General features: G+C 37.7%; 1 long non-coding RNA gene across 8 annotated transcripts in view; it reads right to left on the reverse strand.

Moving 5' to 3' along the window:
* LOC131414101 (uncharacterized) overlaps positions 1-27061 on the reverse strand; it is a 299351-nt gene that overhangs the window by 179585 nt on the left and 92705 nt on the right. For 3 of the 8 annotated variants that reach the window (XR_009222114.1, XR_009222115.1, XR_009222112.1), the window contains exon 3: positions 8174-8292. The exons of the other annotated variants lie outside the window; for them this stretch is intronic. This is a non-coding gene — a long non-coding RNA (uncharacterized LOC131414101). The remainder of the gene's footprint in view (positions 1-8173; positions 8293-27061) is intronic. 8 annotated transcript variants of the gene reach the window in all.

Consider the following 27061-nt stretch of genomic DNA (forward strand, 5'->3'; position numbering starts at 1 on the left):
ACAACGAGAATATATTCTGAGAAAAACGTCAGGTGATTTCCTCATGGTGTAAAAATCATAAAGTGTACTGAAGAGGAACAAAAATTTGCCACCCCAAAATGTGTCTCTTTAACATGAGGATTATTTTAGGCTGATTATTTTTAAGAAACAAAAGACTCAGAAAGTTTTTATTTTTACCTCCCCGTTAACTGCCTAAGAGAATTCAGATAAAAAAACCCATCTCAGGAAAGGAGCAATCATATTAACATAACAGGAACTAAGTGACAGACAGGGAGAAACCTAGAAAGGCCTGTTTATTGGGCTCTGCTCTGTGTTCTCCTGTTTCTGTGTGCTCACACACCTGTTTTCCAAACATTTCCTCGTTTTCACCTACCTACAAATTGCCTTCCCTCCCTTTGAAGTCCCTGACACTTCCCACCCCCAACATCTTTTGTCTTTAGCTGAGGATGGTATTTAAGGTGAAGGCTTCAGCCATTTTGGTGAGTTACTCTGTTTTCCTGAGTTTCTCCCATGTATACATGTTATTAAACTTTTGTTTGCTTTTCTCCTGTTTGTCTCATGTCAATTTAATTCTTAGACTAGCCAGAAGAAGGGCAGAGGAAAATTCCTTCCTCCCCTACAGTACTTACACAAATCTAGACAGTATAGCCTACTACACACCTAGGTTATGTGGTACTAATCTTATGGGACCACCATCATCTATGTGATCCATCACTGATCGAAACGTCATTATGCAGTACGTGACTAGTTCCAGGAAAGGTCTCCATCCTGACCACTAAACATTTAAAGAAGTAAATGATAGTGACTTCATATCATGATAGCGCCTTAGGTTCACAAGTGACACATCTCACTGTTCCAAACCCATTGGAAAGATCACAAGAGGTTCCAAGGAACAAAATCATAAACATCTTCATGGACCAAAAACAGACCAGAAATGTCAAGTAGTAAGAGGGGCTAAGCAGCAGGATGCCGGAATCCCGAGCTATCTAAGCCAATGGTGGTTGTGAGCTTGATGCCTGATGACACAGTCCACAACCAAGCAGTTTCACTCCAAGGTGTATGCCCTAGAGAAACTCTTAAAGATACGCATCAGTTGATATGTACTGGAGTGTTCATAACTGCACTGCTATTGATAGCAGAACAATGGAAATGCAGAAGTTCACTAATGGGAGAATAGATAAATATACTGTAGTATATGTGAACAATGTAATATTATTCACAGCTACAGTAGAAAATTGCTGCTACAGGTAACACTAATGAATCTTAGAAACATGATTTTGCATAAAGAGCAAGTCACAAAAACTACCCACAATGTGATAATATTGTTAGGAAGCTCAAATATAAGCAAATCTAAATCTATTAAATCTATTTTGAAAAACCCAGTACGTGTATTCTTAAAGGCAAAAGAATGAAAAACACTAAATTCAGACTAGTAGTTTTCTCTGGGGAGGAAGTAAGGGGTTATACACAGGTAAACCGAATTGCCTTGGAAATGCCTCTGGTAAATTAATTGGTGTTCATTTAATATTCTGCTTCATAACACCCATATATAATATGTGTGCATGTGTGTGTATTCTTTGCATGTCTCAAATATAACAATTTTTTAAGTTTCTCTTTTAGAAAAAGGAAATAAAAGACCTAAGAAAAATGATGGCAAACAAAAAACAAAAGCAAATATTAAAGGATGTACTTTAGTAAAATTAAAAGTGAAGTCAAGGGATAAAAAAAAAAAAAGCCTGGGAATATCAGAAACAACAAGCAAAGAAATTGGCAAAATATCAGTAAATTTGATTAATTGACCAAGAAAGTAATAACCAATTTTTTAAGTTAAAAGGGTAAAGTTAAAACTCTAGGCAACAAAAACAAGATGAGGCGGGTTGTTTAATGGATAGTTAAGGCATGCTAAGCCCTTTTCATAGTCAGGAGGGTAAACATACTGAACCAACTACAGATTTTATTAGAAAACTTTATAGTTATATAATAGGATATTAAACATTTAAAAGCAATCACTGAAAAATATTACAAATTTCATCTGTGCCTTTCAATCCAGCAGAGGGAAAAAATAATTAGAAGAAGTTTTATGGAACCATATCAGGAAATGAGAAAAAAGAACCCAAGAGAAAAAATGGTAGGTAGAATGACTAAATAAGCTGTTAACGGGGTAGAAATAAATCAAAATAGATACGTAATCACAACAGGAGTGAACTCATAAAATGCATCTACTAAAAGAGAATCTGATGGAGGCTTAAAAGAGAGAAACCCAAAACAACAACTCAAGAAACACTAAATATAAAGATTAGAAAAGATATACCAGGCAAATACTAAGTAAGGCTCTATTATAATATCAATATTAGAAAAAAGTAGAATTTAAGGCAAAAATATCTGAAGGTTAAAGAGCAACGCTACATAATAATAAAAGAAATAATCCATGAACGTGTAACCATCATATGCTTATATTCACCAAATAACATAGCCTTAAAAACAAAAAGCAGGGCCAGCCCCGTGGCTTAGCGGTTAAGTGCGCGCGCTCCGCTACTGGCGGCCCGGGTTCGGATCCCGGGCGTGCACCGAGGCACCGCTTCTCCGGCCATGCTGAGGCCGCGTCCCACATACAGCAACTAGAAGGACGTGTAACTATGATGTACAACTATCTACTGGGGCTTCGGTCGCGGCGGGGAAGGAGGAGGATTGGCAATAAATGTTAGCTCAGAGCTGGTCTTCCTCAGCAAAAAGAGGAGGATTAGCATGGATGTTAGCTCAGGGCTGATCTTCCTCACAAAAATAAAAAAAAAAAAAGAAAAGCAAAAACTAACACAATTTTGAGAAGAGCTTGCTAAGTCCAAAATCCTAATGGGAGATTTTAACACGCCTTTGTCGAACACTGTTCATCAAGCAGTAAAATGTTAGTAAGGATGCAGAGAATTAAACAAAATTAAGTATCCAGTAAATACATTTAGAAACCTGGAGCCAGCAAGTAGAGTATATCGATTCTTTTCAAATACAGATAAAAGTTTCTAAAATGGACCCTGTACTGTCATAAATTACAGCTCAATAAAAATTCAAAGAATCCATATTATACAGAACTTGTTCCCGAAGTTTGATTAAAATAGGAAATACAAAGATACTTAAATCTTTATATAGGAAGAGAAGAATAGAAAGTAATCAGCTAATTATTCAACTAAAGATGAAAAAGAAAATAATATTCACAAAGAGAGTAGAAGGAAGGAAATAACAAAGAAAAAAGTGTACAAAAGTAGAGGTGATCGAAAAGCCAAAAGTTTCTTTTTTTTTTTTTAATATTATTAGCATATATAACCATCTAGCAAAGTTGATGAAAGAAAAAAAGAGAAGGCACAAATAAACAATATCAGGAATGATAAAAAGCATATAGCAGATATAGCAAAAATTAAAACTCAGAGTTGAACCATCTATGCCAATAAAATTTAAAATTACATAATTCTATCGTTTCTCTTTACGAAAGCATTACAGCTAATAATTAGAACATCATCAGTTTGGAAACCCTAATGAAATAATGCACCTGGGTAATGATCATCAATGGCTGCTTAAGTCATAAAAAGAAAGCTAGATATCACTAGTCACAGGCCTCCTGAGGGAAGAATACAACATCATCGATAAATAATTCTTGACCAAACAAACACCTAATTCCAAGCAAACCTCTAGACCAGTGCTGTCCAACAGAACTCTCTGTGTCTATGGAAATAGCACATATCCATGCTGTCCAATATGGTAGCCGCTAGCCACACATGACTACTAAACACCTGAAATGTGGCGAGTGCAACCAACAAACTGAAATTTTAACTTTAACTAGCTTAAAATAGTCATCTGTGGTTATTTTATTGGACAGTTCAGCTCAAGACCTAACTACAAATTTATAGGACACATACAGAGAAAAGAAGAACGTGATGCATTTAGCAAATCCAAACAATGGGAAATTCTATGGCATGTTCTCTTCAACAAATGAATCGCAAGGGAAAAATGAAGACAGGTAGAGGGAACCTACAGATTTACAGCAACCTAAAGGACATACTAGCCAACTGCAATGTTCAGACTTTATTTGGATCCAAAGAAAAAAAGTGTGAAAAAATTGAAACAAGCAGAGAAATTTGAACGCTGACAGAATAGTAGTTGATATTTAAAAATTACTGTTAATCTCTCACATAAGATAATTGTACTCTGTTAACATTTCTAAAAACAGACTTTACATTTTTGCGATACATACTGAAATATTTAAGGATGAAATGATACAGGATGTGGGACTTGCTTCTAAATAACCCACTTGCAGGAAGGGAGTGGGTACACGAAACTGGAATGGTCATTCATTGATCACAGCAGGGTGACGAGTACATGAAGATTCATGATAGTATTTTTCCTACTTTAGAACATGCTTCAAATTTCCCAAAATAAAAAGTTTAAAAAGTATGTGCCTGTCCTTTTACCCAGAGACTTCCCTTTTAGGAACATGTCCTTAAGACATAATACAAATCTATAAAAATATGTGCACAGAGATGTTTATTTCAGCATTGTTTGCAGTCACCAAAGAAGAAAGAAAGGGAGAGGGGAGAAGAGGGAGAGAGAGGCAGAGAGGGAAGAAGAAAGAAGGAAAGAAAGGAAGGAAGAAAAAACTCTAGATGTGCACTAACAGGGAAATTGTTAGATATATGGTACACCCACACAAGGTATATTACCATTAAAAAGAATAAAGTAATTCTATAAATATGCTAAGTTACAAAATTATCTTCATCTATTGTTAAGTGAAAACAAAGGCCAAGACTAATATGTATATAAAGATTCTATTTATTTTGTAATATGTGTGTGTGACTGTGTATATATAAGGATAGATATAGCTATATAAACTTTGAGAAAAGGAAGAACAAAACAACATATCCTTAATGGTTTTTACCATTAAGAGGTTGGAAATTTTACAAAAGGTAGATTTATAGTTGATGTGTGTGTGTGCTTTTAAATATCTTATATTTTGTTTATAATTTTAATATAAAAACCAGGGTAAAAATCATAATTATTGATAAAACATTAAAATCAGAGACAAGACAAGAATGTCTTCTATAACTGCTTTTTTTCAACCTTGCACTAAAAGTCCTAATGAAATAAAATAATAATAATAATGTAATGGGTGAGTAATTGGAAATGAGAAATTATATATTGTCTACATAAAAAATCCAATAGAATTTTAAAAAATGTAACAAAGCCCCTGGGTACTAATTGAACATAAAAAATTAGAAGCATTCCTATAAATCACTAAATCATTCAGGAAATATAATAGAAAAATGAGTCCATTCATAATAGCAATAAATAGTAGAAGGTATCTGGGAAGAAATTCAAAAAAAGATGTGTAAGACCACTGTATTAAAAATAAAGGAAAATTATAGTAAGTGAGACAGATATTGTGCTCATCAATGAGTAGTTTCAAAACTGAAAAACAATCTCAATTCTCTCTGAAATAATCTACAAATTAAATGCAATGCCAAGAAAAATAACAACATGCTGTTTGGTGGAATATGACAAGCCAATCCTAAAACTTATATGGAGAACCAAAATGCCAAGAGTAATTAAGAAAATGTTTAAGATCCAAAAGTTGGGGGAACATACCCAAGAAGGTTACAAGACTCTAAAAAGTCATGGTCATTGGGACAAGCTAACATGATGCAGGGACTGACAATCAGACCCGGAACAGAATCAAGATTCCCATTACAGGCTCATGAACGTGAAAATAAAGGGCATAAAGTCATCACTGGGCAGCCTGAAATTTAGGATTTGGGAACACAACACAACATCACACCCATAAGCATTACAGGATATAGCAGGAGTCTATGTGGAAACATGCAATAAGGACCATGAATTCTGTGGGCAATGAGAAAGGCAGTGAGTATCTCAATGTCACAGACACAGCATGAGGTGGGCCCTTCTGTATGGATGGATGGATGGTGACAGGCAGAGTTGCGATGAAGGACACGAGTAACCACACAGAGAGGGTGAGACGAGACGGTGTCTAACAAACAGCAAGGGGACTGCATTGGTAAATAGCGAAAACAAAGATGAGATGGGAGAAAATGGACACAGTTTTGAATTCAAATCATTTCAACAGACATTTCAATCCCTACCACTATGCTAGGCACTGAGCAGAAATGTCTGATTCAGGACCTACGATTCCAACTTAGCACCATGAGTGAAGAGCGGGGTATCTCAATCCACATCCATCATCACCAGCTATACTATATGACCATGTGGCACTGTTGTGAAGCAGCAAGAGCCCTGAACTTGATGTTGAAAACATGAGTTCAAGCCCTAGTCAGCACAACACAGTGGGTACAGCCCAGGCTCAGTTCACATCCACTCTGCTCTTACCAGCATCTTGAATATGTTACTTAGCTTTCCCATGCCTCAACATCCCCATGAGTAAAACAGGATAATAATAGTACCTCCCTAATAGGACTAATGTGAAGATTTAAAAATTTAATATGTATAAAGCACTTAGAAAAGTTCTCAGGAAACAGCACTCAAGGAAAAGCTATTACTATTACCAGCTTTCTACTTGAATGCCTTTGGGCCCAAGTCCTTGAAATCCCTGAGCCTCTCCTTGCTTCCTTTTATTTTTAGATTTTTTTTTTTTTTTTTTGGTGAGGAAGATTAGCCCCAAGCTAACATCTGTTGCCAATCCTCCTCTTTTTGCTGAGGAAGATTGGCCCTGAGCTAACATCCGTGTCCACCTTCCTCTACTTTATATCTGGGACACCACCACAGCATGGCTTGACAAGCAGTACATAGATCCACGCCCGGGATCCAAACCTGCGAACCCTAGGTCACTGAAGCAGAGTGCGCAAACTTAACCACTACGCCACTGGGCAGGCCCACCTTGCTTCCTTTTAAACATATAATATTCCCGTCCTCATAGCATTGTTGTATGATTGTAGAAGCAAATAAAAGGGAAAATGACTTCGTAAATTGCCAGTGTTACTCCAACAGTAGTTAGAGAACTGAGTTCCACTGCATTTCCAAGAATCAAGAGCTCTTTTTTCTGGTATAGACTGATATTTGTTAATTCCCTGGGTTGCCAAGAACTTCGTACAGCAACTTTATTTCACAAAATCAGCCACTCCCAGTTCATAATAAGTAATTAAAGGGATTTTCTCCAGAAATCCAGTACATTAATCAGCTGGGTACATCAGATGACGTTCAACCATTAGAGATGTCTAAACAATTTAGTTAACCTTTAGTAAAAATATGCATGCACATTGGCCAACTAGTTCAGATTTAAAAGATGTTAACGCTTCTTTCTAAAGCACTATGTGCAATGTTTATCCTTCTTTCTTTTTATTGTTCATAATTATTTTTTAAATGTAGCAAACTCAGGACAAGTTTTCAATGAAGCTTTCTTTTCTGCAAGTTCATCTCAGGATATGAGAAGAAATGGAGCGCTAATGTTTGGTTGTCAGAGAGGCTATCTGAAGGTTTCCAAAGGCAAAATTAGAGAATACAAACATATTCTTGGAAAATGGATCATTTTAAAGCCAATTTCCTAAAAGAAACCCCCCTTAGCAATCTTAATCCACTCTCAAAGCTGGCTCCAGATTATCTCAGAAGAGGTAGTTACTTTGGGGATTAGTCAAATCCTCTGCTCCTTTTCCTCACCAGCTCCTCACAACTCTCCCCACCTCTTTTATTTTTGATAATTTTACTGATTGTGAACTGCCTTTACCAAACAGCGGAAAGAGGCAATGGCAAGGCAAGATCATATTAAATTAGTCCATCTTTCTTCTTTCACGCAGCTCTGATGAAAAGTTTAGGGGGAGGAAGAAATAGCTAAAAATAAGGGCTTGAAATTATTTCTGAGTCAACACACACATAATGAATAATGAAAAGTAAATCACAGCACACGAGCTTTTTGGAAATGCTAAGGAAGCCTACTTGGTTAGCCATTTTTACATATACAGAGACATAACCTGAATGCCAAGTTTATAAAGAAGCCAGGTAGAAGTGGTAATACTACCTATTTTTGGTCTGTATTCCAACTAAAATATTACAATAAAAGACTGCAAAGATAATCAGTGTATGGAGTCCAGCAAGAGGGGAAGAGAAGCAAAGGAGATAACCAGTCTAAGGAGAAGTCAGTTATAAATAGCAACTCATGTTCTACCATGAGATGAGAAGGAGCTCATGTAGGTGGGAAGTTGATTGATGATGAAGGTGACTCTGCAGGGCATTTGGGAAAGGATGATATTTTGAACAAATGGCTGGTTCAATTTTTATATCCATCTGTGGAAAAAAAAAGAAGAAAAGTGGTCTTTTATTTCACAGCATATTTAAAGTCAATTCCAGGGGGATTGTAGATCTACATAATTATTTAAAACAACAAAGTTTCCAGAAAATAACACAAGAGAATATCTCCATGATTTGGAGATAGAAAAAAATTTCTTAAACAGAACACAAATGACATTAGTCATAAAGAAAAAGAGTGATGAATTTGAGTATATTAATATTAATAGCTCCTGTTCATCAAAAGACACTATTATGAGAGCAAAAAGGCAAACCACAGAGTGGGCAAAGATATTTGTAACACATATAACTATCAAAGGGCTCATTTCCAAAGTATACAAAGCACTCTTAGAAGTCAAAAAAATAAAATTCAATAAAAATTGGCAATAAATTTAAGATGTTCAAAGAGGGTATTCAACTGTCTACTAAGCATAAGAAAAGCTTGTCAACTTCATTAGCCATTACAGGAAAATGCAAGTTAGAACCATGATGAGATACTACCGACTCACCAGAATGACTAAGATGAAAAAGTCTGATAATGCCAAATGTTGATAAGGATGTGGAGCAATCTGTTTGGCAACACCCATTAAAATTGAATATGTGAAAACCTCATAACCCAGCAATTTTGCTCTTAGGGCATATGTGTTTGTGTGGATGTGCATTTATCTAACAAAACTGTACACACATATGTATCAAAAGATTTGTGGGGGCCGGCCCCGTGTTATAGTGGTTAAAGTTCAGCGTGCTCCGCTTCAGTGGCAGCTTCGTGGGTTCGGATCCCAGGCACAGACCTACACCACTTGTCAGCCATGCCGTGGTGGCGACCTACATACAAAACAGAGGAAGACTGGCACAGATGTTAGCTCAGGGCTAACGTTCCTCAAGCAAAAAAAAGAGGAAGATTGGCAACAGATGTTATCAGGATGACTCTTGCTCAGGAAAAAAAAGATGTGTACAAAAATGTTCATAGCATCATTACTCATAATACTGAAAACTGGAAACAACATATGTCCATTACCAGTAGGTGAACAGTCTATATTCATTTAATGGCATTTTATATGGTGACTAAAATAAATGTGATATCTTTGAACGTCTCAGACGTGATGCTGAACAGAGGGAGGGAAAAAAGCCAAAATCAAAGGAATACAAACAATGATATTCCATTTATATATAGTTCAAAATCGGGCAAAACTAATCCAAGGGAAGGCATGAGGATGGTTTCTGAGGTGCTGGCAATGATTCCAGTGCTGCCTATGAGAGAATTTGTAATGTTCATTGAGCTGTATACTTATGATTTGTGAACTTTTCTGCATATACATTATACTTTAAAGAAAAATTACTTAAAATCTAAAGGAAAACAAATGCTTGATTTACTTGACCCCAGTAGTTCTGCCTATAGAACTTTATCTTAAAGAAATTACAAATATGAAAAATTTTAGGTACCATATGTCATGCAGCATTTATTATAATGATGAAAAAGGAATGTTCAACAATGAGGAAATGTACATGATGGCATATCTAATTACTGAAATATCACATAGCAATAAAAAGTCTCATCAAATTTTAATAATCTATGTAAACTAACCATAAAAGAAAAAGACTGAAAACTGGCCAGATGGAAATATGCCAAAATGTCTTACAGTCTTTAAAGTAGCCAGGTTTTAAGTGACTTTTTTTGCTTTAAAATTTTTTAAACTTATTTGTTATCCTTAGACTAGAAAAAAATAAAAGTTTTTTTGTGGTTGTTGTTTTTTACTGCAGAATGCTTTGATCTTTTTTCACCATAACTTGGAGGGTGAGTGAGAAATTTCCTCTCTGTTTCACTAAATAGGAAATGCCCACAATTCCCCTGAACAGGAGCTGTGAGGTTACTGGGTAACTACTAATTGACCTGTATATACTCGTGCCTCCAAAATCTTCCTCTTGTAAGAAAGACAATTTTGTTCTTTAAAAGGTAGATAAATGTGATAAACTGATGACTTAGCCCAGGAATCCTATGGAATATAGTCTTAAATTTCTCTGGCTTTTGCCCCAGGGACTAAAGAGGAGAAGGCCCCACATTCTTTAGTTGATGGCTCTGGAACCAACGGGGGGTAAATAACATCAGTCTTTCATTTGAAGGCATGTTAGTGTTTTGGTCACAATTATACGAAAAGACCACTAAGCAAGCACAAGGCTCAGTGCTATGCTTTATGGCGTGACAAAGCATATGAAACTGATTCTTACCCTCAAGCAGCTTAGAATATTGTTTACAGACAACACATTATGTGATAAAAACAAATTCAAACATGTCAACGAACTATAAACATTTAGGTTAATTAGTACCATCCCCTATTTTTCTAAGCTCTAACCCTATCATAGGGGCTTGAAGCCTGAGAAACTACATTTCTCAGATTCCTTTGCCAGTAAGATGCTAGGTTTAGGTTCTTTCAATGAGAGGCCCTTGGATAAAACTGGAGTCAGTAGAATCCATTTGTCTTTGGCTCTGGCAGGAATAGCAGCAGCAGATTCGGGCCAAGTCCTATGACACAGGCTCCTGCAGTGGAAGGAGCATCGGGCCATGGGGTCCTGTGGTGACTGACTGGGCAGTGTTGGGATAGACAAGCACAGACTCTGGCAGTAGCCATCACAGTTTCCTGCAGTCCCTCATCTGGATTAGCTCCTCCAGTCCTTTTAACAATTGTAATCTAATTCCCTCTATTAAATCCTTCTCTGCTTGAAATACACAAATAAGTTCTGTTTCCTTGATTGACCCATGACTAAGAGTCACAACGCAGAATTTCCTCTTTGATCCCTTTTGGAAATAGGCGAAATTTTATTATACAAAATATAGTTTTCTATCTCTACCACTAACTCCTTTTAGCTATTTTTTTTTTTTTTACCATTATTATGAGTTTCCTCTCTGTTAACTGCCAAGAATATGGAACATGGTGAAGTAGGAAAATTAAAGTTTTCATCTCAAACATTTGACAGAGATTCATACTCTCTTGGATTACCGAAGTTTATCCTTCAGAATAGGAATGACATTAAGTACAGCATGCTGCTCCTTGAGTTGGAGACAGATTATATAATCACTGAAAGATTAGCCTGATTTTAATTAAGCTTATTAAAATCATTACGTAAGTGTATATATGCACACATACTCATATAACACATGTCTTTTTGATTTTGTCCCCTTACCTAAATTCCCATATTCCTATATACATAAAAACCTAACTATTTTTCACAGTAATTCTGATTACCTAAAACCATGCAGAACTCATGAACAGTATAGAAATTAATGCAGTCTTCACACTTCACACACATGATTGCTTTAGTGTGGGAGAGAAAAAACCCATCCCCCCCTTATTCAAAAATCAATATGGATTAGGTCCGACTTCTGGTGCTGGGTACGATGGCATAAGCATACTTCACCCACCTCTTCCATTGAACAGACCTAGAAAACCTGGACAGATGACATAGAGCAGCTATGAAAATTCTGAAAAGTAAACAGCAGCAGGCAACTCACAGAAGACCACTGGAATCTAAAGTACCCCAACCCGGCAGTGGGTTTACCATTTATTTTCCAGCAATAACCTTTGGCCTGAACTTAATATAGCCAGAAACCTAGAAATGAGCACTGTGGTAAAGATGGAGAAAGTTCTAGAAGTCCTCTAATTCTGGCTCATGGAACAAAAAAGGGGACTCCTGACACTCATGGGAGTGTGGAAATCCTCCAATTTTGTTCTTTGTTTCTTCCCTCATTTGCCAGTTTTCCCATGCCCTTGCCCCCAGGCAATTCTTTGGCAGTGACCAGTAATGGAGATCAGCAAGTGTGAAAACTCTGAGGGAGGGAAATCTTTCTATCCATTTGGAGGAGGTGATCACAAGAGGCTGAGGCCACCTACTGTTGCTTCTTTTACTCTGTGTCCTCCTGCTGCTTAGGCCCAAACAGGGAAGCATACAGCAGAGTCTTAGAGAACTGAAAAGGCGAATTCTAAAGAACTGAAATGTACTGGAGAGAGTGCAGAGACGGAGATGCTCAGGGAAGCGACCCTATAACATCTTTTATGAATTCCAGGGATCATCACCAAGCCAAAAATGTGTGGATTGGATTGTAATTAGCATACCAAAGATTTTTGAGAACTGAACGAACAGATGGATGACTGCACAGGTCAGAGTGACCACTGGGTGGTGCACACCCAGAACAGAACCAAAGAGTACCACAATGACTTCGAAGAGTAAACTGATATTGAAATACAGCCCCCTGAAAGCAGGTTGGAACTTGCAGCCTGAATCTAACCAGGTCAATTGCCTGCTTTAAAAAAAAAAAAAAAAGTCAGTTTTCTTCATAGGATTTAAACACAACCCAGAGTCTCATAATGTAATCTTCAAAATATCCAAAATAGATTCCAAAATTACTCAACATACCAAGAACCATGAGAACTTCAACTCGCACAGGAAAAAGATAGTCAACAGACGCCAAGGCCGACATGACACAGATGTTGAAATTACGTGACAAAGACTTTTAAGGCAGCTATTATATAAATGTATGACCAATCATGAACATTCTTGAAACAAATGTTAAAATAAAAAGTCTCAGCAAAGAAATAGAAAATGTAAGAAACAAATGGAAATCCTAGAATTGGAAATGACAATAATCAAATTAAAAATTTACGAGATGGACCCAAGAGCAGAGTAGAGATGGCAGATGAAAGAGTCAGTAGACTTGAAGATAAATCAGTAGAAATGATCTAATCTGAACACAGAAAACAAGGTTGAGAAAAATGGACAGAGCTTCAGAGACATATGATTTAATAACAGAACATCTAACATTCTTGTCATAGAAGTCCCTGAAGGATATAGGGACAAAAACATGTGCTAAAAATATATTTGAAGAAACAAGAGTGGAAAATTTCCCAACTATGGCAAGAGATAAACCTATAGATTCAAGAATCTGACCTAACCTCAAACAGTGTAAACCTAAAGAAATCCATGCTAAGACAAACTGCTAAAGACACTCCATTTGGGGTGATGAAAAAGTTCTGGAACAAGAGAGTGATGATGGCTGCACAACATTGCAATTGTTAAGCAATGCCACTGAGCTATACACTTTAAAGTGGTTAAAATGGTAAATTCTATTATGTGTATTTTGCCACAACTGAAAAAAAAGGCAAAGAAATAATCTTCAAAGTAGCCAGAGTAAAATGTTATGTATAAGGAAACAATAATTAGAATGATTGTGGAGATCTCATACAAACCACTGAGGCCAGAAAAAAGAAAGCAGCACAAAGGTTTTAAAGAATTGTAATTTCAGATCTTATATTCAGTAAAAACATCTATCAGTAATAAAAGTGAAATAAAGACATTCTCAGATGAAGAGAAACTTTAAAAATTCAGAGCAGACCTGCTCTAAAAGAATTACTAAAGGAAGTTCTTCAGAAAGAAGAAAAATGATACTAGAAGGAAACATGAACAACAAGAACAAAGGAAGAATAAGAGAAATGATAAATATCTGGATAAATATAATCGACTATTCCCCTCTTGAGCTCTTTAAAATGTGTTTTATGGTTGAAAGCAAAAAGTGCCATGGATTTTCAATCCACGTAGATGTTACAGATAAGACAACAATGGCATCAAAGAGGAAGTGTAAAATGACCTATAGGATAAGGCTTCTATGTTCCAAATGAAGTGATAAGATATAAATTTTTAAAATATGTTAAAAAGTTAAATACGTATTTTCTAATCAATGGGGTAACGCTAAAAAAGCTATATGAAGAGATACTGTCAAAATCACAATTAACTAATTAACATGGAATACCAAAAATGTTCAAATAACCCAAAATATAACAGAAAAAGTAAAAGAGAGAAACAAAAAAATCGGAAACAAAAAAGAAATAATGGAATGGTGGACCTAAATCCAAATATATAATTATATTAAATGTACCTGGTCTAAACACAATAACTAAAAGTCAGAGATTGCCAGATTAGATTTAAAAAATGACTCAACTATATGCTATCTATGAGAAATTCACTTCAAATATATTTGTATAGGTAGGTTAAAAGTAAAAGGATGAAAAAATAATAATGCAAACAAGAATTAAAAGAAAGCCCGAAATCCAAACAATCCAATTACATAATGGGCAAAAGACATCAACAGACATTTCACTGAGGAGGATATGCGTATAGCAAATAAGTACATGCAAAGATCTTCAACATCATTAGCCATTAGGGAAATTCAAATTAAAACCACATTAAGATATCACTACATACCTATCAGAATGGTTACAATAAAATATAGTGACCACATCAAATTCTAGAAAGAATGTAGAGAAAGTAGATCATTCACACATTGCTGGTGGAACTATAAAATGATACAGCCACTCTGGAAAGCCACAAAACAATGTTTAGTTTCTTATAAAATTAAACATTGGAATGCCACTCAGCAATAAAACTGAACAAACTATTGATACAAACAACAGATTGGATGAATCTCCAGGGAAATACGCTGAATGAAAGAAAGCCAATCCCAAAAGGTTATATGCTGTATGATTCCTTTACATAACATTCTTTTTTGTGTGTGTGAGAGGAAGATCAGCCCTGAGCTAACATCCATGCTAATCCTCCTCTTTTTGCTGAGGAAGACCAGCTCTGAGCTAACATCTATTGCCAATCCTCCTCCTTTTTTCCCCCAAAGCCCCAGTAGATAGTTGTACGTCATAGTTGCACATCCTTCTCGTTGCTGTACGTGGGACGCAGCCTCAGCATGGCCGGAGAGGCAGTGCGTCGGTGCGTGCCCGGGATCCGAGCCTGGGCCGCCAGTAGCGGAGCACACACACTTAACCGCTAAGCCATGGGGCCAGCCCCTACCTAACATTCTTGAAGTGACAATTATAGAAATAGAGAACAGATTAGTGGTTGCTAGGGGTTGGGATTAGGGGCAGGGGGAAGAGAGGTGAGTGTGGTTATAAAAGGGCAACAGGAAGGATCCTTGTGGTAATGTAATTGCTCTGTATCTTGACTGTGGTGGTAAATACATAAACCTACACAGGTGATAAAACTGCATTTAACTAAACACACGTACACTCAAGTAACATGTAAAACTGGAGAAATCTGAATAAGATCAGTGATTTGTATCAACATTAATTTCTGGTTGTGATATTGTATTATAGCCTATAAGCTGTTACCATCAGAGGAAATTCTGTAGAGACCACTCCTACAACAGTATGTGAGTCTACAATTACCTCAAAATAAAAAGATTTTTTTAAGTAAAAAAGAAAACTGGGGTGAATGGCTATATTAATATCAGACAAAGTACACTTCAGAGCAGAGAAAATTACCAGGAATAAAGATGGAATATCGCATAATGATAAAAGAATTGATTCACCAAGAAGATATAACAATCATATATGTACATGCACCTAACAACAGAGCTTAAAATACACAAAGCAAAGCTGACGAAAATAAAAAGTAAATAAATCCACAATTATAGTTGAAGACTTCAACACTCCTCTGTCAGTAATAGTTGGAACTAGTAGACAGAAAATCAATAAGGAGAGCAAAGAATGAAATAGCATATCAACTAGATGGATCTGGTTGACATATACGGAACACTCAATCCAACATCAACAAAATACACATTCAAGAGTAAATGAAACATTCAACAAGATAAACCATAACTTGGGCCATAAACAAACCTCAACTAACTTTCAAAGATTGCAATCATACATTGTATATTCTCAGACCATAATGCAATTAAACTAGAAATCAATAACAGGAAAATCTCCAAACATTTGGAAATTAAAATTCAACATGGACATTCTTAGTTTCATTTATATATAATATTTGAAAAATTTAAAATCATATCTAATTAAGCCCACTGTTCATTAAAAATCAAGAGAGAGTTGAGTCTCTGGAATTAGTGATTTGGAAATCACAAGTTAGACCTACTCGATGCCCACCATAATACTGCCAATATTGGTGTGGAACATTAAGGAACCATTGGAACCATTCTCTGGAACTGTAAACTCATACCAAATAAATGACTATTCCTTAATTAGTTGCTCATAACTCACTAAAAAACTATTACTACTGTCAATAGGGTCCCCTTCACCTTAGTTGTCTGTTAATCATCTTGCAATGTTATTAACAGCAATATTCACTTAAGGAGTCAGTGCTATAAAAGATAACGAAATCAAGGTTGAGATTCTCTCTGCTTGAGCTGATCCAGTTTATCCAACTTCCTCTTACCCTCAGATAAGTTCACACATTCCATGATTGAAAGGATCTCAGTTCCTGAAATGTGAATGACTTTTAGACATTTAAGAGACTTTTAAGCTAGAGGAAATAAGGTTTGACTTAATAACGACATAGGTCAGGGTTGAGATATTCTGTCAAATGGAGGAGTTGGTTATGGCATATTTTAATATTTTAAGTGTGTATTATGTCTGTGTTTCTGAATTTTCAAATTACACTCTCATCTCCAACAGTGGCGACATAGTTATTTTAAAGGCAAAAGGAAAATATGCCAAAAAGCAAATAGCGTGAGCATTATTAATAGACATAAAATATGCACTTTTACAATGATCCACATAAAAATTTTTAAAAAGATGTAACACTCATAGCATCCATTCTCAGTTTACATTCATTCAGTAAATATTTATTATCTATTGGGTGCCAGACATTACACAGTCATTACTCTTGAGAAATACCTAGTTCAGTGAGGAGAAAGACACATAAACAATCACAATTTAATATGATATTTGCTATAACAAAGAGGCCACAGACAAAGGAATATTGACAGAGGTGTCACAGTGAAGACATTTGGGCTGGGCCTTTGAGTAGGTAGGACAGTCTCCAGGAGGAAGTAAGAAGAGGAGGAACCAAGAGAAGGATGAGTCCATGACTAGTCAGAATATGAAAAAGCATTATTCCTCAATAACGCTAGAAGTGAGGGCAACTTCAACACAGAATGAGAAGGGCTAAGGTGGGAGAAGGACTTAGAAAGACCAGTTTAGGAAGGGTCTTGTACACCCTGGAGGATTTGAGGCAGGAGAGAGAAGTGATCAGAAATTTCCTCAAATATCTAACTCTGGAGACAGGTAGCATCTATTGCCGTTGTCTAGCAAGAAATGATAAGAAACTAAACTAAACCAGTAGCCATGGAAATAGAGAGGGGTAGACAGAGTCTAGGGATATTTAGCAGATAAAACATAAAAGACTTAGTGACCAAACTGGCTGGGAGGAATAAGGAGTCAAGGGTGAACCCCAGCTTCTAACTTTGGACACTTTCTCAAGATAGAAAATACAAGAGAAAAAAAATGGGCAAAGACAATAATGGATTAGCTTTGAACATGTTCATGCTTAACGTGATGTATCTCCTAGATAACTAGATGGAGACTTAAAGCAGTATTGTGAAAACAAGAATGAGGATTTTAGGAGAATCAAGAGGCTGGAGGCAAAGGTTTAGGAGTCAGTGATTTAGATGAAGGTTGAAGTCTCTGGAAATAGATGAAATCAAACGTGGAAAATATATTCTTATAATATTAAAATAAATGCTTCCTTGGCAAAGGAGCACTGATTAAAAACTGGTTTAAAGTTTTATTATACATAAAGTTTCCGTTGTTTCAAAAAGTTTGTAAACCAGTGTTCTAAAATGATCATCATAAAAGCCAATAATTATGCAATGTTCTTCCATCAACACTGAACTCCACTTCTGGAAGAGAAATAGAAAAAGGCCTGCCCACTCCAGCCTGGGTAGGATTCCAACAGCTGATGAAACAGAACCCAAAGTCAGCAACGCTCTTCTACTCAAGTTCTAACCAAAACCCCAAAGCTATTTCCACTCCTCATCCGTATTGAGCACTTCTCTCCTCTAGACCCCACCCATAGCCTTTTCCCTCCCCTCTGCTTTTTTTGGTAAATATATCTGTATGCCACAAATAGGCTATTAACTCCTCTTGGAGCAGGTGGTGTAAGGATAAAATACAGGACTACAATATTTCAGAAATAAGTGTGGTAAGGAGAAATCATATCGCTTTTGATATCTGTGAGAAGGCAGTTGAAGAGTCAGAACTAGGAAAGGAGGCAGGAATTACAAAATCCAAGCAAAATGAAGGTGTCCTTGTTTATGACTATTTTGGGGCATCTAAGTCCAACTAGCTTCCCTCTAAGTGTGCAAAACCCCAGCAGGAGGACTGAAGTGGAGGGGGAGAATACGGGAAGGCTCCGCCAAATTTTAGCTGCTCAAGAACCAACACAGGGTATGCGAGATACCTGGCCAAGGCTCCAGGAAAGTACTGAATCCCACTGCCAGAATCTAGAAAAACAAATGCTACTAAAGCATGTGAAATTCAAAATTTCTTTTATTTTTATTTATTTATTTATTTTTGGTGAGGAAGACTAGACCTGAGCTAACATCTGTTGCCAATCCTCCTTTTTTTGCTGAGGAAGACTGGCCCTGGGCTAATATCCGTGCCCATCTTGCTCTACTTTATATGGGACGCCACCACAACATGGCTTGATAAGTGGTGCGTCAGTCCGCGCCCAGGATCTGAACTCACGAACCCTGGGCCACAGAAAAGAGCGCAAGAACTTAACCGCTACGCCACCAGGCTGGCCCCTGAAACTGAAATTATTAATAGCCTTCTTAGCAGAAACCTTTGATAGCAAAGTATTGTAAAAGATCCTGAGGGGCCCGGAAATGGAAAAGAACAAAGGGTCTGGGAGCCCCGAATAACCCCAGGCTGACCTGGGCTTTGCAATGTCATTTATGCATTAAGCAAAGTGATCCCGCATGGTACCACCGTCCTGACAAGACTGATGTACTCAGTGAAAACAACACCTGGAGACTTTTGCTCACTCCTCCTAATACACAGTTCTAAACAAAATGTTTTAATATTCTGTGAGGTCTCATTATCACTACAGAAATCTCTAGAAATACAATAATATGAACTGCTGGTGTCTGGTTAGGCTTGTCTTTCAGGGGCTGAGAATTTGCTTTGCGGGGCTTTCCTGACTTGCCCTAAAGGTTTTTCAGATGCTCTATAATAAAGATGATTGAAAAGTATATTGTGTCAACAGACACTTCCTTGGAAGGAAATAAACAGGAGGACAATACCTCACTCATCACAGCCAGACATACCTATAGGGTATGCAAAGCAAGCCAAAAGTCTCTCTGTTTTGAAAAGGAAAAATAATTTAGTGCAGACCTACTGAGAAAAGAAAAATGTGCCAGCAACACCCAAGATGATGTCATATCAGCTGCTAGCTTCAGGTCAACTACTGCGTAACAGAAAGCTTGGACTGCAGACAGAACCCAGACCAGTATACCCTCCCCTGGGCCGAACTATAGACTTCTAACGACCTACAGAAATAACACTTTCCACTCTGGATAGCGAGAGAGTAATTTGTGTATCCAGTTCTGGCATTTCAAACGCTAAGCCCAGAATACACATGGGAATACCCAGTCCACAAAGGATTCTATAATTTAGAGGGTGCCATAAAATATCATTTAAGCACTTGCAAAGTAAAGAAGTTAAATTCTTCTTAACCACTCCATTTCCATCACTGCAGACCCCAATTCTATCAAGTTATAAAGTGAGGCCAGCGATGCCTGTGCCCCTGCCTAAATAGTGAACAGCAATCAAGGCAAGTATTATCAACAAGAAAAAAGCAGAAATCTGGCTAGAAAACACTGACAAGTTGGGTTTTGCTTTTGTTTTGTTTAATGCTTACTCTTAGCCAATCCAACTCCCATCTACTTCTGTGCACAAAGCTCTTATGTAAGCTGTTGGGGTCAGCGGGAGGACCATCACCACCACAAAAAGTATACATTTCTGCCCTCCAAAAGGCCACGATCTTTTCTTGGGAAATTCTGCTGATTTATTTACTGTTTCTCCTCTGCCCTCCTAAAACTATCACCACATAATAAGCATCGTTTCAATAAAAGAAGAACAGGAGGAGGTCAAGGCTGTTCGCAGACTTCCGAAGGCCCTGGTGATAAAAGACAGGGCAAATTTATGGCCCTGGTCAAGTGTTTTTATCAGTCCATGGGAGAAAGATATTTGTGACTACAAGAGTGAGATACTAGAAAGAATGCAGCCTCTCTAACTTGTTATCATTTGTAAATTCCCTGCTTGATTTGATAACAAATATCACTTTTCCTTCAGCGCTATTGGGGAAAGAAAAAAAAAAATCACTGTGTTAACAAAGGTGCCATTATTTCTGGTAGCATTTTCCTGGGTCCTGTTAATAATCACACTTGCAGTCAACTAATGCCCTAGGTTCTCACATCACTAAATAAATATTGCCTGGTGGCAAATATTAGTATCCCCAACTTCACATTCCAAAGAAGTCATGAAACTTATCAGAAAGGTCAGATCTCAGTAAATAAGGCCAGTGCAAAATCAAAAAAAAAAAAAAAAAAAAAAAATCCCCTATTTCCTCTATTTCCTAGTTTCAACACAAATTCCTGTGTCTCTCTGGCTCTCAATGGAATTTCATACCAGACACATCAGTAGTCGTAATCCTATCATATTTGCCATTATGTATTTGATTAGTAGTTCATAAAAACAGAGTCCTAGAAGCAACCTCTCCATCAGGGACTCTCAACTCAAGATTTGTTAAATACAGGGAGTGCGTGAACGCCCTTAAACTTTAAAATCTGTGTACATATACAGTTTTCTCAGGAAAAATTCCATAGCTTTCTCAAACTCTCAAGGACTCATACTACCCTCCCCATTTTAGAATTACTGAGAGCAAAGTGGTCATTCTTAACACTTGCTGTGCATCAGAAGAATCTCTAGGGGAACTTTTATTAAAAATACACATCCCAAGACCCCACTCTAGACTGACTAAACCAGAATATTCATAGACAGGCCCCAGGCATGTGAATTAAAAAAAAAAAAAAAGGTTCTTCAATGATTATACTTAGCCATGGTTATGAAGCACTCCGTAGCTTCAATGTGTAGCCTTTTATTCTATTTCATCACTGAACTTTAAACCTGCAAGAAATTCTAGATATCAAAAAGCAGAACATTCATTTTACCGAGAGGAGCCAGATCTGTTGAGAAACTTGCCCAGGATCATATAACTAGTTAGAAATAGAACTGCAACCAGCACTACAGTTTCCAGAAAAAGAAGGTTACGTACATGGAGTCTCTCCTGAAGGAGAAAATATAGACCCCAAAATGTACTGCTTTAGGTTTTTAAAAATCACATTCATTTTAATAAGAAAAATCATAAAATTGCATTTACCAATCTTCTTTCTACTGAGTCTCTTGCCACCACCTCCTGAATTTCTTCAACAGAGAAAGTTCCCCACCCTTTGTAACTCATCTGCAAAAATTAACCTACATCTGCAAAAAGATTCTAGTAAACATAACAGAAGAATCACATTTACAGGGATCAACCAAGGTGAGTAACTGATTGTGACAAATATTTGGTGAAGGTTGCCTGACCCTTTTATCAACCGGGTAAGAAGTCCCTGACTGTCAAAATTATGGCTCACCACAATTTTTATGCTTTTCTTTCTAGCTGTTTTATTTTATTTTTAATTATCAAAACCAAGAAGTAGAGCGTGATTGCCACCACAGAGGGGTGTGAACAGCCAAAGCATCTCATTTGCTTCAGGAAGGTATTTACATACCCCAAACCAGGATAGGCCTTTTAAAAGCAGATCAAATAACATATATTTATTCCAACAGAAGGACTTTTAAAATGCAATTCAAGTTGAAGGGAAGAAAGGAAAAGAAGGAGGTGACTTTTCCTTTGTTAAATTTCACAATAAATTTACACCCACACTCAGCATGTGCTTTTCAGCAGATTCACAGTAGTGGAGGTAATTATACTACTGCCCTCTTGACGTCTGAGTCCCCATTGAGAGACGTCGGCTGAATCCCAAGGACGGCATTCCAGGGCGCTGAAAAGAATTCTTTCAGTACACACCCACTGTGTGACTTGGTTCAGACAAGATTTCTCCCCACCTCACTGAAGGAGACAGGAGTGGAAAGGAAAGGAGAGCAGAATTCACTTTGTTGACAGGGACCCAGGCAGACAAGTAAAAATTGCTAACATTCAAAGTGCTTCTCATACGACAAGAACTGCTCTAAAATTTCCCCATATTACCTCCAGTAGATTCTAAGTTCTTAAGGACTAAAGTGTCATCTAATATGTTTCACCTCTCATAGAGCCTAGGACAATGCCTTAAATGCAGTAGATGACTTGCAATGAAAAAGAATTCTAGGACATCAGTTCCAAAGGGTATGAGTGGTTCCTGCGGTTAACAGAGCTTCACATAAATTAATACCACCACACTCTCGTTTTGTGATCACTCTTCCTTTCATCTCTCTCTCTCTCTCTCTGGTGGAGACAAAGTGTCTAGTCCCGGGTATGGGCACATTTTATATCTATCAATGGAATAAACAAATGGAGAGTAAGCCATGCTCAAGGAAACTACATATTTTACACATTTATCCCTTTTATTTTCTGTTTCCTCCACCAGGAAGTTGCGTCTACTCACTGCCATTACCAACACGCCTACGATAATGCTTAGGAAAGAAGAGGTAACAGATATTTATTTAATTTGTGTTATCAAATGAATGAATTAAATGCTAAGTGAAAACAGAGTATTATGCTAGGTCTTGGAAATAGAAGGAATATAAATGCATCATCCTACCAGGTAGAAAACAGCTCTCACTCTCATCATTGCTAAACATGGATATGATTAGGGCTGAACTGAAAGCTGAAACTTTTCTGCTGGAAGAAAAATGTCTTTTCAACGATATTAACACTTCATAAATGCCCAATCATATGTATTTTGCAATGAATGCTCATTCCAATCCTGTATGCAGAACCATCCTTAGTTCTACGCAAGAGGAGCCTCTACCCTGGCATGCCCAGGAGTCCATGGCCAAAGGCACGTGCCCATCAGGAGCCCAAAATCCCCTCCTGGATCATGTTCCAGGAACCAGAACGCTCAAGTTCCCAGTTCAAACAGCCCAAGCTCACTTACGAGGCCTGTGCTGATTTGTCCCCCGGATACTCTCCCAAGGGCGACCCACACTCCTCAATAGGTTACCCCGAGGCCCACAGGATGGGGTGGATGGAGCACGGACATGGAGACTCAGCTGTCCACAGGCATGTGCAGTAGGTCCATGCTTCTGCTTACGCGACCAGGTCAGGCATGGAACTCGGAAGAATTTGGAAATTCAAACCTGGCCCACAAGGTTGTTATAAAGGTGTATTGGTCAGAACAGGAGAATTTCTGAAAATATTTTGACAGTTTTTTAGTTTAATTTATAACTTCTAAATACTTAGATATATGATATGTGGACCTGCGTTCACCTGCCAGCGCCGGGCACCACAATGAAATGAAGGGAAACGGAGGCTCAGCACAGTTAACCAACTTGCCTACAGGCACAAGGTCAGTAACTGGAAGAGCCAGGACTCAAATCCAGTTCCTTCATCATCTCAGTGTCACTCCCCGAGCAAAGCCCCGCCCCTCAACTCCACCACTTCAAAGCAATTGTGTGTGTGCTCTCTCCTGTCACTATTACAGCCACCCCCCCACCCCCCGAGGCTCCCAAGAGGTGAGGCCACAGGTCCAGGAACACACTGCCCATCCTCTCTCCTAACATCCTGGGCTTTCTCCTCAACACTACAGGAGCCAAACGCAGGCAATTTTAAGTCCAAACGGTCGCTCTACGGGTGTGGGCTTGTAGCTACCTGTAGTGTAGAGAGAATCCGTGCTAGAGGTAAGCAAGCAGTGACACATGCCTTAGGAACCTCACAGGATGCAGCCTGAGGCTTCTGAACATACATCTTTTTACAACTCCAAACCCAGAAGTGCATTAGTGTTCTTGCAAAACAGGCTGTGCAGCAGTTTAGAAAGCCCACATATAATACCTTCATAAGACCTGTACTTACAGAGATCCTTTCATCCAAGAAATTCAAAGTACTTTACAAGCTCAGAGCCATTCATCCACACACTCCAGGGAGGTATGCAGGCAGCCAGGGTGATACTCATTGACGAAGAAACTGAGGCTGACAGCCTTAAGCACCCTTCTTTACAACAGTCTGTGCTTTCTGAAAATGAATGGTCTTAAACATCCACAGAAACATGCCACTGCAATGGGGGGGACAAAAAGATGTGCACTATTTTTATAGAAATTAAAATGAATGTAAGAAAATTAAATACTATGTCACAAAAACATATGCCTTTAGTTCTCTCAACCAACAGGGCCATCGAAAACTTATGCTCAATCCACCGCAAATTAAATTAATTATCATTAAATTTGAGATACTATTACCTTTCAAAATGAAAATTCCATAATCACAAATTTTAAGACTGGAATTTCAATTTTTTTCCCCCATACAGAATCAGGCTTTCACACCTTTGGTCAAAAAGCACTTAGCAAAGGTGATTAGCATATTCTCTCTAGTCTAGATGGAATCAACTTCAAGCCTAGGAGATTAGCTTCATTTGCTTTATAGTGGGAGGTAAATGGCCCCAGGGAAGTATGTCTGAGAATAATGGAGGAAGAGCCCTTTTAAAAATAAGGAAGATTAGGAGTTCAGAAAGAATAAAACACATAAAGTAGCCATTGTAGTTACCTTAATATAATCAAAACAAAAAATTTGTGTTGAAAACATTATCTGAAAGTTATGTTCATAACAATAACCAACACTTAGTGAGTGCTTACTGTATGCTAACCATTGCTCTTGGTGCTTATAAGTAACCTATTTCACAGATGTGGAAACTGAGGCTAAGAAAAATTAATAGATACCGTCTCAAAGAGGTTACAGCGGAGTTAGAAAAATCATTCATTCATTCATGCAATAAGCCAAACTACATAGAATCAGAAATATGAAAACTTATATAAATTTCTCCTAGGGAATTCACCATCTAATGGAAGAATGCGTAAGTAAAACAAATTTCAAATAGGCATGTACAAGGCACAAGGACAATGCAAGAGAAGCTGAACTGAGGGACTGGGGCAGCAAATAAAGACTTTGCAGAGAGGACGTCTATTTCAACAGGCAGATATAAGAAGAAAGAGATTTCAGACTGATGAGAATGGCTTACACAAATGAACCAAGACATAAGAAAACCTAATCTGGGTCACTTGGGTTGTCCAGCATGGCTAGAGAGAAGGAGGATATACAAGAAGATTTAGTAAAGGTAATCTTGGGCTGGATAGGAAGGGATAGATAGGAACTGGATATTAAGAATTAATTACTTTACAATTACATATATCTTATCTCCCCCAACAAGATATAAGTCTCCTTGAGGAAAAAAGCTCCCCTGGATTCTAGTGGAGTGGTTTATTGCTGATATTGTTTAATCTAAAAGACTGACTGTGGGGCCAGCACGGTGGTATAGTGGTTAAGTTCCACGTGCTCCGCTTTGGCAGACTAGGTTCGTGGGTTCGGATCCTGCGAGCAGACCTACACCACTCCTCAAGCCATGCTGTGGTGGGAACTCACATACAAAATAGAAGGGGATGCTCACAGATGTTAGCTCAGGGCCACTCTTCCTCGCCAAAAGAAAAAAAAAAAAGACTGACTGCTATTATTTTTTCATCACTATCATCAGAGCTACCACTTCAATAATGGCTTACAGGTACCACTATTAGTTCTTTACTTATATTCACTTATTTAAACCTTAAACAAACCCAGTGAGGTTAATTCTATTACTACCACCATTTTCCAAACCAAACTGAAGCAGAGTGATGCGCCCAGAACAAACACCTGCTAAATGGCACTTTATGGAATTCACACCCCAACACATACCCCAAACTGAAGTGCAGAACTGTTACTAGTGACTTCTTTCTCCGTAATTGCCAATACTCTTCCCTCCTATCCCATGCATCCTCACCACCACGAGCAAATGTCATGGACTCCCCAGGAGATGAATGATAAGTTCATGAACAATATCTTCTCAACCATCACATAGTACCTATATCACTTTCCTCCTCGCCTGCTCAGTCCCATCCAGTGACATCTGCCAATGAGAACCAATGTCATAGGTGCTGATGCCCAAGGTACTAATTTAACTGATATTAATTAATCATCATTGTTGAAACCAACAATATCACCTCCCACAGTTGCCCAAGCCACTCAATCTTGTTGCTGCCAACCCCATTCCTAACAGAGTTACTGGTGTCACTTCACATATTCAATGTGGCACACAGATTTTGATAAATCAGTTCTCCTGAGTCTCGGCTTTCATTTTTAACAGTCAAATCTCCCTAGGTTTCCAACATGATTCCAGGAGTTCAAATGGAAGGTAATCCAAGTGACCATCAGCATGCTCTCCCTGGAATCCTCCTCGCCTCCATTAACACATTTTGAAGTTGGGTTTTCATAACTGTTCCTCCATTCAATTGCAAGCTCCACTGGACAAGCACAAGAGGTAAATTTTCATAATTCAGGTTATACGTAGTAGGCTAGTAGGCACTTAACACTTCACTCATTCATTAAACAGGTTAATTCATTAAGGTTAATTTCTAACTCCACCATAAACTCCTTGAGACTGTACATGTCTCTATTCTGTTCACTTCTGTTCCTCATTTCCTTGTCTGTAAAATGAGTTAATAATACCACGAACTCCATAGGGTTGCTGTGACGACCTGTAAAGCCCTGAGAATGCTTAATGGCACACAATAAGCACTCAATTACCATTAGTTGTTATCCATGAACATTATTCTCAGAAATATATACTTAACATACACTTATTGCTTTGATTGTATAAGACATCAGCAACGGCTGCTGTCCTTTGGATCTCTCT

Source organism: Diceros bicornis, chromosome 14 (assembly GCF_020826845.1).
Source record: "Diceros bicornis minor isolate mBicDic1 chromosome 14, mDicBic1.mat.cur, whole genome shotgun sequence".
NCBI lineage: Eukaryota > Metazoa > Chordata > Mammalia > Perissodactyla > Rhinocerotidae > Diceros > Diceros bicornis.